The sequence below is a fragment of the Physeter macrocephalus genome, chromosome 21 (assembly GCF_002837175.3).
Source record: "Physeter macrocephalus isolate SW-GA chromosome 21, ASM283717v5, whole genome shotgun sequence".
NCBI classification, from domain to species: Eukaryota; Metazoa; Chordata; class Mammalia; order Artiodactyla; family Physeteridae; genus Physeter; species Physeter macrocephalus.
The window spans coordinates 53,555,715-53,569,459 of NC_041234.1; the positions used below are offsets into that span (position 1 = coordinate 53,555,715).

A 13,745-nucleotide genomic window follows, 5' to 3' on the forward strand; every position below is an offset into this window, starting at 1 on the left:
CTGTCTTTTCTCCACTGTATATTCTTGCCTCCTTTATCAAAGATAAGGTGACCATAGGTGTGGGGGTTTATCTCTGGGCTTTCTATCCTGTTCCATTGATCTATATTTCTGTTTTTGTGCCAGTACTGAGGTTAATTTTTTTTAATATGGGTGTCCAGTTTTCCATGCAGCTCTATTTGTTGAAAAGTTTATTCTTTCTCCATTGAATTGCCTCTGCACCTTTGTTGAAAATCAATTTACCATATATTTATGGGTATATTTTTGTATGCTCTGTTGTATTCCATTGATCTGTGTGTCTGTCCTTTGGCCAGTAAATACCACAGAGTCTTGATTATTGTAGCTTTATAATAAATCTTTTTTTTTTTTGGAGCAAAGAAAGATTTATTTCAGGGCCAAGCAAGGAGAATGGGTAGCTCATGATTGAAAAACCTCCTTAAGTCCCCAATGGTTTTCAGGGAGAAGTTTTTAATAGGCAAAATTTGGGGTGTGGGCTGCAGGGTGTGTGACTTTCTTCTGATTGGTGGGTGGTGAGGTAACAGGGTGGTGCTCCAGGAATCTCATCTCGTATTCAGCCTGAAGTTACCATCCTCCACCTGGGTGGAGGCCTTAGTTCCTGGTCTCAGGACTTAATGAAGCTCAGGTTCTTTACGTCTTGTCACAGAAAGATTTCAGTGAGAAATAAAGTGATAGGTAAGAAGTGGATTTACTTAGAGAGATACACATTCCATAGACAGAATGCAGTCTGTCTCAAAAGGTGAGAGCAGCCTATAATAAATCTTAAAATCAGGTAGTGTAATTTCTCAACTTTTTTCTTTTTCAAAATTGTTTTGGCTGTTCTGTTTTCTTTCCGTTTACATATAAATTTTAGAATCAGTATATAGGTTTCTACAAAAATATCTGAGGGGATTTTGATTGCGATTGTGTTGATTCTATAGATCCATTTGGATAGAATTAACATCTTAATATTGTGTATTCAAACCTGTGCACATGCTATATCTCTCTATTTAGGTATTCCTTGATTTCTTTTATCAGGGATCTATAATTTTCAGTCTGCAGATCCTGCATATATTTTGTTAGGCTTATATTCAAGTATTTTCTGTTTTTAGATGATGTTTAAATGGTACTATTTTTTAAAATTTCTATTTCAGTTGTTCATAACAAACATACAGAAATGCAGTTGGTTTTTGTATGTTGACTTTGTATACTGAACTTTGCTAAACTGATAGTAAATCTCTTAGCTTCTTTTGTAGATTCTTTGGGATTTTCTACATAAGCAGTTATGTCATCAGGGCATAAAAATAGTTTTATTTCTTCCTTTCTAGTCTGTATGTCTTTTATTTCTTTTTTGTCTAGAACCTCCATTACAATTTGGAATAGGAGTGGTAACAGTGAACATCTATGTCTTGTTCCTGATCATAGGGGGAAAACATTCAGTCCTTCACCATTAAGTATTGTGTTAGTATAGGGTTTTTGTAGATGCCCTATATCAGGTTAAGGAAATTCCTTTCTCTTCCTGGTTTTCTGAGAGCTTTTATTTGTAATCATGAATAGATGTTGCATTTTTTCAGGTGCTTTTTCTGCATCTAGATATGATCATATTATTTTTCTTCTTTAAGGCTGTTAATATGGTGAATTACATTGATTGATTTTCAAATGTTATACTAGCCATGCATTCCCAGGATAAGCCCCACTTGATCAAAGAATACTTTTAATGAAAAATTTCAAACATACACAAAAGTGAAGACCTAGTACAGGGAACCTCCCTGTACCTGTCACCCTTGCTACTTATTTTCATGACATCCTTGCTACTTATTTTCATGACATTCTCATCATTTGAATTTGATAATGTATTTTGCTGATGCTTTTAAGAGTTGATCTGGACCTTCCTGCCTGTTGTACTTTGTTAAGGTAGAGGTCCCTGACTAGTGGATTGGAATTTCCTAGTATATCTCCATGCCATTTCCAAGCCTTTTTGCTGCCCCCTGCCCACCGTTTTCCTTGTCACTCTTCAGGATTCTCAAAACTGTTTGGAGCACAGTTAATTTCAGCACTCTTTCCCATGCTTCATTCAGTTTGGTTCCCCACCTGTTCTCTCCAGTTTCTCTGCAACTTGTGTCTAAGGGCCCAAAGAAGTTAACAATATCTCCTTGCCAAAAGTTTGGGGATTTCTACTATAATGATGGTAATATATGGATGCTTTTTCTTAAATATTTTACTGTGAATTGCTGACTCTTCAGCATGTTTATTTTCACTGCCAGGGCTTAATGAGTTAATGTGTAATTTTAACTGGCTTGTGTCTTCATTTGTATAATGTACTTATTATTTTAATATATTTAAGTTTTCAGCATCATTAAAACAACTTTATATTGGCAGTGGTTCTATAATATTTACCAGAAGTTTTCTGTAATTTTGCTTTTATACAATATTCATTATAGTGATGATGGAAAGTTAATGCAACTTTGGAATTTGATCAGCTTGCATCAGTCCTAAATTGCTTTTCTTTTGACTAGTTCGTATCACATGCAAAAGATAAATTTTAGACACACTGCCCAGAGTAGATGTTAATATTCTAAAGGGAGCTTTGTCTAACTGGACATCAGATTTAGTACAGGATTTAAAATTAGGAATCTGATGGATTCTTTCTAATAATCAGAAGCTCATTATATATTTTAAGTGCATTAATCATTAAATTTGAACCAGAATATTTTTTTAACTTTTTATTTTATATTGGAGTATATTTGATTAACAATGTTGTGTTAGTTTCAGGTGTATAGCAAAGTGATTCAGTTATACATATACATGTATCTATTCTTTTTCAAATTCTTTAGGTTGTTACATAATATTAAGCAAAGTTCCCTGGGCTATACAGTAGGTCCTTGTGGGTTATCCATTTAAAATATAGCAGTGTGTACATGTCAATCCCAAACTCCCTAACTATCCATCCTCCCCACCCTTACCCCCTGGTAACCATAAGTTCCATTCTCTCAGTCTGTAAGTCTGTCTCTGTTTTGTCAGTAAGTTCATTTTTATCATTTTTTTTTAGATTCCACAGACAAGTGATATTATACAATGTTTCTCTTTCTCTGTCTGACTTACTTTACTCAGTATGACAATCTATAGGTCCATCCATGTTGCTGCAAATGGCACTATTTCATTCTTTTTAATAGCTGAGTAATATTCCATTGTATATATGTACCACATCTTCTTTTTCCATTCCTCTGTCAATGGATGTTTAGGTTGCTTCCACGTCTTGTCCACTGTAAACAGTGCTGCAATGAACATTGGGATGCATGTATCCTTTCAGACCATGTTTTTCTCCAGATATATGCCCAGGAGTGGGATTTCTGTATCATATGATAGCTCTATTTTTAGTTTTCTTAAGGGACCTCCATACTGTTCTCCATAGTGGCTGTACCAATTTACATTCCCACCAGCAGTGTAGGAGGGTTCCCTTCTCTCCACACCCTCTCCAGCATTTACTGTTTGTGGATTTTTTGATGATAGCCATTCTGACTGGTGTAAGGTGGTATTTCATTATAGTTTTGATTTGCATTTCTCTAATTATTAGCAATATTGAATATCTTTTCATGTGCCTCTTGGCCATCTTGTATGTCGTCTTTGGAGAGATGTCTGTTTAGGTCTGCCCATTTTTTGATTGGGTTGCATTTCTGTGCACTAACAATGAAAGATCCGAAAGAGAAATTCAAGAAACAATCCCATTTACCATCACATCAAAGAGAATAAAATACCTAGGAATAAACCTACCTAAGGAGACAAAGGACCTGTACTCTTAAAACTATAAGACACTGATGAAAGAAATGGAAGATAACACAAACAGATAGAAAGATATATCATGCTCTTGGATTGGAAGAATCAATATTGTCAAAATGACTATACTGTCCAAAGCAATCTACAGATTCATTGAAATCCCTATCAAATTACCAATGGCATTTTTCACAGAACTAGAACAAAAAATCTTAAAATTTGTATGGAGACACAAAAGACCCCAAACAGCCAAAGCAATCTTGAGAAAGAAAAACGGAGCCAGAGGAATCAGGCTCCCTGACTTCAGACTATACTACAAAGCCACAGTCATCAAAACAGCATGGTACTGGAACAAAAATAGAAATATGGATCAAAGGAACAGGGTAGAAAGCCCAGAAATAAACTCACACACTTATGGTCAATTAATCTATGACAAAGGAGGCAAGACCATACAATGGAGGAAAGACAGTCTCTTCAATAAATGGTCCTGGCAAAACTGGACAGCTACATGTAAAAAAATGAAATTAGAACATTCTTTAACACCATACACAAAAGTAAACTCAAGATGGATATAGACCTAAATATGAGACCAGACACTATAAAACACTTAGAGGAAAACATAGGCCAAACCCTCTCTGACATAAATCACAGCAATATCTTTTTTGATCTCTCTCCAAGAGTAATGAAAATAAAAACAGAAATAAACAAATGGGACCTAATTAAACTCAAAAGCTTTTGCACAGCAAAGGAAACCATAAACAAAATGAAAAGACAGCCCACAGAATTGGAGAAAATATTTGCAAATGATGTGACTGACAAGGGATTAATTTCCAGAATTTACAAACAGCTCATACTGCTTAATTTCATGGAACCAGAATATTTTGTGTATCTCCAGATCAAATACTTTTGACCTGTCTTTTAATCTTAATCTAAATATTAATCTTTTACCCGTTTGTTCTTCAGAGATTTCAAAATGGGTTTTAGCTTTTCTGTGAAGTACAGGATTCATGCTTTCTTGTCCTTACAGTATTCTTTTTTATTTTTTTTGGCTGTGCCGCGTGGCATATGGGATCTTAGTTCCCCGACCAGGGATCGAACCCATGCCCCCTGCCTTGGAAGCATGGAGTCTTAACCACTGGACCCCCAGGGAAGTCCCCTCCTTATGGTATTCTCATCTGTGATTCAGACGTCTCATGAGATCTTGAGCAGATTGGCTTCAGTTTGTCTTGCTTTTATTACAAAAAGTTGGCTAATTGGCGCATAGTGATTCCTTATGAAATTTGATACAAAATTTTACCACATGTGAAATGTGGTGCCAATATGTGGGCAATTCTTTTCTATATCTGAAACTCTTGGTGATTTTTCGCATGTCTGAGTTTCATATTCATCTTGGCCAGAGAGGACAAAGTAAACTTTGTATCCATTTTTACATGTATGGGAGGGAGGAAAGCAGTGTTTCTCATTTGCTTACTAAACTACACACTCTGGTCAGTTAAGACTATGTTGATAGTTGTGGCAGGAAGAGCTTTCTTTACACAGTGTAATATGCGTTCTGCTAAGTTTTCTGTCCTGTAGGCATCCATGTGAATTCTTGGATATGAATTTTTCCTTTTCACATTCTCCAAAAGTAGGATTTTCCTTTGTATTCATCATCTACCTTGGCATAACTACACTTTAGAGGCTTCCTCATTGCCTCCTCCTCTCCTCCCCCCAAGGATGCTCCTGCCTTTAATTTGCTTTGGGGAGAGAGCCAAGTTGGAAAAGCTGAGAGATGACAGGTAACTTTTATTAACTATACTGCAGGTTTTCTAAATGTGTTTATATTTAAAATACATTTATAAAAACATTTTGTAATTTTTTTCACTAATTGTAACTGTCCGAAAATCAAATGGATGTTTGTGCAATTTGCTAATTAGAAAAGAGGATGGCAAAGTAGCTCTGCAAACTGCAGTCCCAAAACTTTAAAAATGAATAATTTAATTTCAGTGAATAATAAATATGGCACTTCCACTTGATTTATCCTCAAATGAAACCAATTAAACTTCCTCCACTTGATCTAACATGGCTGGTGCTGAAGGCCAGAATAGAAGCTAAATCTTACTAATTAAGTGTCTGTGCTGATTGAAGTAAAGCTGTTTTAACCATCCAGAAACAAGTTCACATAGTTTCTCCAAGTGATTTAGGTTCTTATTGTCTACTGACAACCAATGCGTTTTCCAAAACCCCCAACTCGCTGACAAACTATTTTTGATTATTAATTATTTGTCAGCATATCTATGTATAGCTAAAGGACTAGATTCTGTTTTGACATTTGCAAGTTCATTCCTGTATAAATTTTCCCCAAAGACTGTTGCACCCCACTCACATGTAAGACTGCTATGTTTACCGCACCTTCCCAGAATTCACCGCTGCTTAATATGACCTATTTAAGGTCAGAAAAATGCAATTAAATTGGATTAAGTTGTAAAGGAAAAGTAGCAGAAATATAATATGAAAGCACTTTGTGTTATCAACAGTGATTTATGTGGATCCCAGTGACAGATACTTAAGGCTATACTTTCCAGGGCACAGTCATAATTTGTTTGCTGAAAATGAAAGGAAACACACTTTTTCTCCCTTTTCCAGCTCTGCCTCTCCTTCTTTAGTCAAAAGCCCACATGATATAGAGTACACTAGTTATCTTTCCTCTTTTCTCGTTCCTTTAAAAAATATTTTACTGAGCGTTGTCTTCTAGGCCCAGAGACAGATTTATGGTGATGTTAATGAAACTTAGGTTTCAGAGCCCCTCACTGGCATTGACCAGTTCTGAGACCCTGGAAGGAGTCTTAGCAGTGTGTTCACATGGTTATCTGTTTTTGCAAAAGTAAAACATTTTAACCACAATCCTTTAATTAAGTCCACAAAAGGTGGATTCACCTTTTTCTAGGCATCATATAGAAAATTGTCCTTGGGACTTCCCTGGCAGTCCAGTGGTTAGGACTCTGTGCTTCCACTGCAGGGGGCCACAGGTTCAATCCCTGGTCAGGGAACTAGGATCCCTCGTGCCCTGTGGCGTGGCCAAAAAGAAAAAAGAAAAAAAAAAGAAAGAAAATTGTCCTTTCCAAACATAATTTATAGTCATAATGCAGCCTAACATGTTAATACATAAATATTGATAACTTTTCAAGGACTGTTAAGGTTTGAAATTTCTGGATCATAGTTTGTGAGATTATAATTAAGACCAATGTGCAGTCAGTTTAGAAACCAGATTTGAATAGGACATTGTTTCGACTAAGTCAAGGAGCTCTTGTAGTGTTTGGAATAAAACTCTGATATGAAGTAATGTAATTGTGATGTTAAATTGAGTGGGGTTGCTTTATTTAAAAAATGTTACAGCGGAACAGATTAGAGCTTTAACAGAATTCAAGGAAAGTGAATAGTCAAGAAGTCTCTAATTTTGGAAAAGTAGAACGAATATGATTATATATCTTTGCAGCTTCAGCATTTAAATACATTTTGGGAATTGTGTCTTAAAATGTGAAGTTTATAAATGAGTGTAATACTCTTGTTCTGCCAATGTCAAGACTGTAGACTTTAAAGGGATTAACCTGAAGGTTTATTTAATCACCCCAGTGGTCTGTTCAGGGGAAAATTAAAATGGGCAGATAATGTGAAGGTCTTTCTCTGGGATTGTCTGGCCTTTTGAAAGTGGTAATGTGAAATAAATTTAATTAGATATAAGTACTGAATGGCTCTAAAGGTTAATGCCTTATTAACAAATTACTTTGTCCTTGAAATTTAACTGCATTTTGAGTGCTTTTTCCCATTACTCAGTTAAAGGCTGCAGTCCATTTTCCTAATGCAGACTATCCTTTAAAAAAATGACCACCTAGGGAATTCCCTGGTGGTCCAGTGGCTAGGACTTGGCACTTTCACTGCAGAGGGCCAGGGTTCAATCCCTGGTCAGGGAACTAAGATCCCACAAGCTGCACAATGTCGCCAGAAAACCCCTTAAAAGTAACTTTAAAAAAAATTATTAGAAAAATAACACATGTCCAGAGTAAAATCCCCTTCCCAAAAGAAACCAGTTATCAGTTTAGTATGTATGGATTCTTCCAGAAATAGACTCTGAATATAAAATGATTTACATGTATATATCTATATGTGTGTGTTTATACAGTTGACCCTTGAACAACATGGATTTGAACTGCACAGGTCCACTTATACATGTTTTTTTTTTCCAAAAAATATGAACTGTGGTACTACGTGAACCATGGTTGGTTGAATCCGAGGGTGTGGAACTGAGGATACAGAGGGCCAACTGTAAAGTTATACACGGATTTTCAACAGCCTCAGGGGTGGGGTGCCCCTAATCCCCCAATTGCTTGTTGTTTAAGGGTCAACTGTATATATGTGTGTGTGTTTGTGTGTATCCCCTTTTTATATAAATGGAAGCATACTATATACATACTGTTCTATACTTTGCTTTTTTCACTTAGCAAATACATCTTAGATACTGTTCCCTATCAGCATATAGAAATCAATCTTTTTATTTCTATTTGGAGCTTTCTCCCCCTAACTTTTGCTATGGCAAATGATGATAGTACACTGAACATTTCTTCAAACACCGTGTTAGAGTAATATAGGCATTTTGCCTTATATAAATCCTTAGGTAATACTCGTCCATCCATGAAGATGCAGAATCAGTTATTCAAAGAGGCTTAGGTTTCTGATTTAGTTGAACTTTATCCCAAGGATCAAAGAAATGTCAAATCCAGGTAAAAACTAGCAGTGGAGGAATGATGTAAAGAGGGACTTTCACTATTTCCTTTCTTTGTATTTAAATTGTTATAATGAATAATCATGCATTGGTTGTATAATTAAACAATTTTTTAAAATATTTATTTATTTATTTTGGCTGCGCCAGGTCTTAGTTGCAGCACGAGGGATTTTTAGTTGCGGCATGCATGTGGGATCTAGTTCCCTGACCAGGGATCGAACCTGGACCCCCTGCATTGGGAGTGAGGAGTCTTACCCACTGGACCACTGGGGAAGTCCCAGTTGTATAATTTTTGAAGCAAAATAAAATTATATTAGCGGGCTTCCCTGGTGGCGCAGTGGTTACGCGTCCGCCTGCCGATGCAGGGGGGTCGGGTTCGCGCCCGCGCCCCGGTCTGGGAGGATCCCGCATGCCGCGGAGTGGCTGGGCCCGTGAACCATGGCCGCTGAGCCTGCGCGTCAGGAGCCTGTGCTCCGCAACGGGAGAGGCCACGGCAGAGGGAGGCCCGCATACCACAAAAAAAAAAAAAAATTATATTAGCAATGAAAATTCTGACAAAGCACTCAGTTTACAGAAAAACAATGCTACAACTTAAACTAACAAAATCTCCACATCATTTTCATTTTAAAGCATTTGGCTTTTAAATTTTTAGATTGGTTTTGGGCTATTTTCTTAGTCTCTTAAGAATTGTCTTTTGCTAGTTCATACATTGATTTAATAATTTTAAGTGGTAACCTTTATTTAGGTTGGTCAAATAGGATAAATATTAATAGAACTTGATGGCTTACCCTTATCTTACTTTAATTTTCAGTATGCTATATTGAAGCATCAAAGTAGAGTGTTAATATATATACATTATTTTTTCAACAAACAATAATAGAATTTGTATTCAGACATATGTAATATAAATAAGATTCCTATTATATATTTTATATAGTTTTTAGTTGTCAAAAATATATTATGGGAGGAGAATCAAACATATTAGAAAGTCAAGATTATTGATAAATCATTTTACTTCTCTGACTTTAGTCTGAAAAATGACAGAATCCTTTCAAGCTCTCAAAAACCTCTGAATCACTCTATGTTGAGTTGTTATGAAAATGTTAGAAAGTGGGCTTTAAACCCTTTGAAGACTCCCCCACTGGCTGAGTAGCATGCTAATCTGAATTTATGATGACATATAAATTAATTCCTGGGAGGATAAAAAGGAATTTCAGTGTGCTGAAACTTTAGCAAAGGACCTTTCCCAAAGTGGCTTTTGAAAATGGGGAAATGTGAGAATGTAGTAATGGTCAAATCCTGCTAAAAACCCAAAGAAATATATTCTCTAAATTATTTTTTATTTAAACTGGTATGGGAGTAGATATGAAATGGGGGGGGGGAAGTAAACATAGAACTAAAATTTGGTTCACACACTAGAAATATTTCATACTTCTCAGGTGTTTTTATTTATGTCACACATTGCTCAAATCACAGGCATAGAATTTTAGTTTTTCAAGGAAATTTAAGATCATCTAGCCTCACCATTTATAGATGGAAAGAACATGGACTTTGGAGTTAAATCGACCTACGTTTGAATCCTAGCTCTTTCGTTTTCTTGCTGGGCTTCTTGGGCAATTTATTCAATTTCCTAGCCTTCAGATAGGAAATTCAATCACTTTTTATAATCTGTAATTATAAAATTATACAGAAAACACATGCAGATAAAGTATACGGTGCTTGACTTGCAAGGTTGAGACATTTCAGTAGACAAAGAACTCCATTAAAATAATGGATCTTACAATTCCTATGGACAATTAGCACCCTTTACACCACTGTTAATGCTGTTGAGGCCACAGAGTACGTTTGATTTGTTCTCTTCAACTCCTACCTTCATCTAAATATAGTGAACAGTCCTCCATCTTGAGTCTTTCATAGGAGACACATTCATAACTTGTAGACTGTTAGATGTTTATTTTCAGAGGAACTATTGATAAAATAGAAAAATAGTTTCTCTGGGAAAAAAAAACAAAACAACAACATTGATTCCTAATGAAAGATTCTGAGAAAGAGAAGCAGTTGAAACTTTCGAGGACTGTGGGGAATAGGCGAAGGTGGTTTACATTGGTGGGGATCATGTGAAAGGAGAGTGGCACAGACCCAGAATCAGACAGACTGCTGCCAGCAATATCTGGCTCTACGGAGTCTGTGCCTGCTTTTGCTCACCATTGGATCCCTAGCAAGCTATCACGGTGCTGGGAACAAAATAGGTACTCAGTAAATATTTGTTAAATAAATAAATGCTATTTTAGCTTCCTGCCCAAGGATTTGGCATCCAGAACAGTATTGTGATAATCACTATGTGAATTTCCTCTTAAAAGAAACAAAGGTGCTGCCTGTTTTTGTTTCCTTTGAGACCTTAGGCTTGAAAAGTCTCTTTGACATCTAACATTCAGAGGAAAATTTGAGTGCTGTTATCCCAAAGGGGAACATTTTTGTGCTAGGTGTGGTCGATCCAGCTTTAAAACACAACTGGAAGCTACTAAATAAGGAAGTGTTTTCTGGTTTGCAGCATGAAAACAACCTAGGATAATACATTTTGTGTAGTATTTTATATACATAGTTTCCTTATTTTTTTATGTCTTTTATAAATAGAAGACAGGCTATAGCAGTAGAAAGTATAGCAAACCATGTAGTGACAAAGTGATTTTTGCTTTAAAAATCAGCTTTAAGAACAGTTTCTCATAGCTAGCGGGAAGCAGCCACATAGCACAGGGAGATCAGCTCCGCGCTTTGTGAGCACCTAGAGGGGTGGGGTAGGGAGGGTGGGAGGGAGATGCAAGAGGGAGGAGATATGGGGATATATATATATATGTATAGCTGATTCACTTTGTTATACAGCAGAAACTAACACACTATTGTGGAGCAATTATACTCCAATAACGATGTTAAAAAAAAAGAACTGTTTCTCATTGCACATGTTAGTAAATTGAAATTGTGAGGGGAGGATAAGCTCAAAACCAGGTCTTGTTTAAAAGATACCAGATACAATGTATTTAAACCTAAAGGGAAAAACATCCCCTTCCCTTTTTTAAAAGTTTGGCACTTTATCAGTAAAAGTATAGTAGTACATAGAGCAGTACTGTCCAATGGAATATTCTGTAATGATGAAAATGTTCTGTATCTACTCTGTCCCATATGGCAGCTACATTGGCCACTGAATGCTAGAAATGTGGCTAATGCAATTGAGGAACTGAATTTTTAATTTCTTAATTTTTTTGTTTTTAAAATTATACCAAAAAATTGACTTCTTTTTGGTATACAGTTCTATCAGTTTTGTTTGTTTGTTTTTAGGTTTGGTAAAATTTAACACATGCATAGATTCTTTTAACTACCCCCACAGCCAGGACATCACAGTTCCATCACTCACGTCACTCCAAAATGATTCTTCACTAAATGCAAATATAACTGTCATTCTCCTGCTTAACTTTTCCATGGCTCTCTATTACCTACAGGATAAATTACAGACTATTATTGGCATACAAGAGGCCCCATAATAAAGCAGTTGCCTAATTCTGCAGCCTGTCATCTTTCTCTACTTTTGTGTTTCCATTTGTCATAATTTCCCTGCTTCATGTATCCTTGCTGATTTCTGTTTTTCCTTTAACATTCAGGTATTATCTCCTCTAAGAAGCCTTTTTTGACACATATTCCCAGTGATGAATGGGTGTCCGTTTTCTCTATCCTCTGTTCTAGTATTGCTCCCTGTGACTGTGTCATGATCAGCTTTGTATCATGAGAATCTCAGTTCCTGGCACATATAATAAGTGCGTGATAGGGACTTCCCTGGTGGTGCAGTGGTTAAGAATCTGCCTGCCAGTGCAGGGGACTCGGGTTCGATCCTTGGTCCGGGAAGATCCCACATGCCGCAGAGCAACTAAGCCCATGCTCCACAACTACTGAGCCTGTGCCCTAGAGCCTGTGAGCCACAACTACTGAGCCCGCATGCCACAACTACTGAAACCCTTGCACCTAGAGCCTGTACTCTGCAACAAGAGAAGCCAATGCAATGAGAAGCCCGTGCACCACAACAAAGGGTAGCCCCCGCTCGCCGCAACTAGAGAAAGCCCGCGCGCAGCAATGAAGACCCAATGCAGCCATAAATAAATAAATAAGTAAATAAATGCTTGATAAATATTAATTGTTCAGTGTTTACTTTTATATGACTTGCTGCTGCAAAGAACTACTTTCCTGTTGATTTACTCATATGATCCTTATAACAACCCTGGAAGATAATAGGGCACATTTCTTCATTTTTCAGATGGTAGAACAACTGAGCGTGGTTGACTAATAAGGGGAGAATTGACACTGGAACTCAAACCTTCTGACTCCCAATCCAGTTTTGTGTGTGTGTGTGTGTGTGTGACTACTTCATAAATCTTTGTAACCTGTTAGCAAAAGAGATGCAGGGTAAGATGTCCCGGTAGTAGTTAAATTTATATACAGTTGCTGAGCTTTAAGAATACAATCATTGTTTTTATAATCAAATCAGGCAGAACAATAAAGATGTTCTTATTTTGAACAAAAATAATACTTGACTGTAGTGACTTAGAAGGTTATAGAAATATTTGCTGCAAAACCCTATGAATGTTGCCAGCATGTTTATACCTTTTCTTGCCAACAAAGTTGTCTTAATTGAACATTTTAAAACTTTAAACTTCATATCAAAGTTGTTTTCTGTAGCTGATCCTGTTTCCTATATTAACTTTTGAATTGGTAGAGTGTGGAGTGTTGGAATAATTTGTGAAAGGAGACGGAAGAAAGAGTAGTTTGTTCTCTGCTATGAAATTCTAGGGCGCGTTTTGTCTGTGTACATTTCAAATGCCTGATCAGTACCTGAGTCACGTATACCTACATAGAGCTTTACCATTCCTGTAGGTACACAAGACATTTTGTGTTTCTTTCCAAAGAGAACAGTAAAGATGAGAACTATTTGAGAACCTCCATTTGAATTGTTTTGTTCTTTTTTTTAATATGGTTTTTATTCTTCAATTTGTTAATATGGTGTATCACATTGATTGATTTGCGTATGTTGAAGAATCCTTGCATCCCTGGGATAAACCCCACTTGATCATGGTGTATGATCCTTTTAATGTGTTGTTGGATTCTGTTTGCTAGTATTTTGTTGAGGATGTTTGCATCTATATTCATCAGTGATATTGGTCTGTAATTTTCTTTTTTG

General features: G+C 36.4%; 1 protein-coding gene across 5 annotated transcripts in view; it reads left to right on the forward strand.

The window, feature by feature from the left end:
* ATP7A (ATPase copper transporting alpha) overlaps window positions 1-13,745 on the forward strand; it is a 150,456-nt gene that overhangs the window by 78,753 nt on the left and 57,958 nt on the right. The window contains exon 1 of one of the 5 annotated variants that reach the window (XM_028482303.2): window positions 12,252-12,678. The exons of the other annotated variants lie outside the window; for them this stretch is intronic. The gene's annotated coding sequence lies outside the window, so the exon portion shown is untranslated. Of the gene's footprint in view, window positions 1-12,251; window positions 12,679-13,745 lie in introns of those variants that run through there. 5 annotated transcript variants of the gene reach the window in all.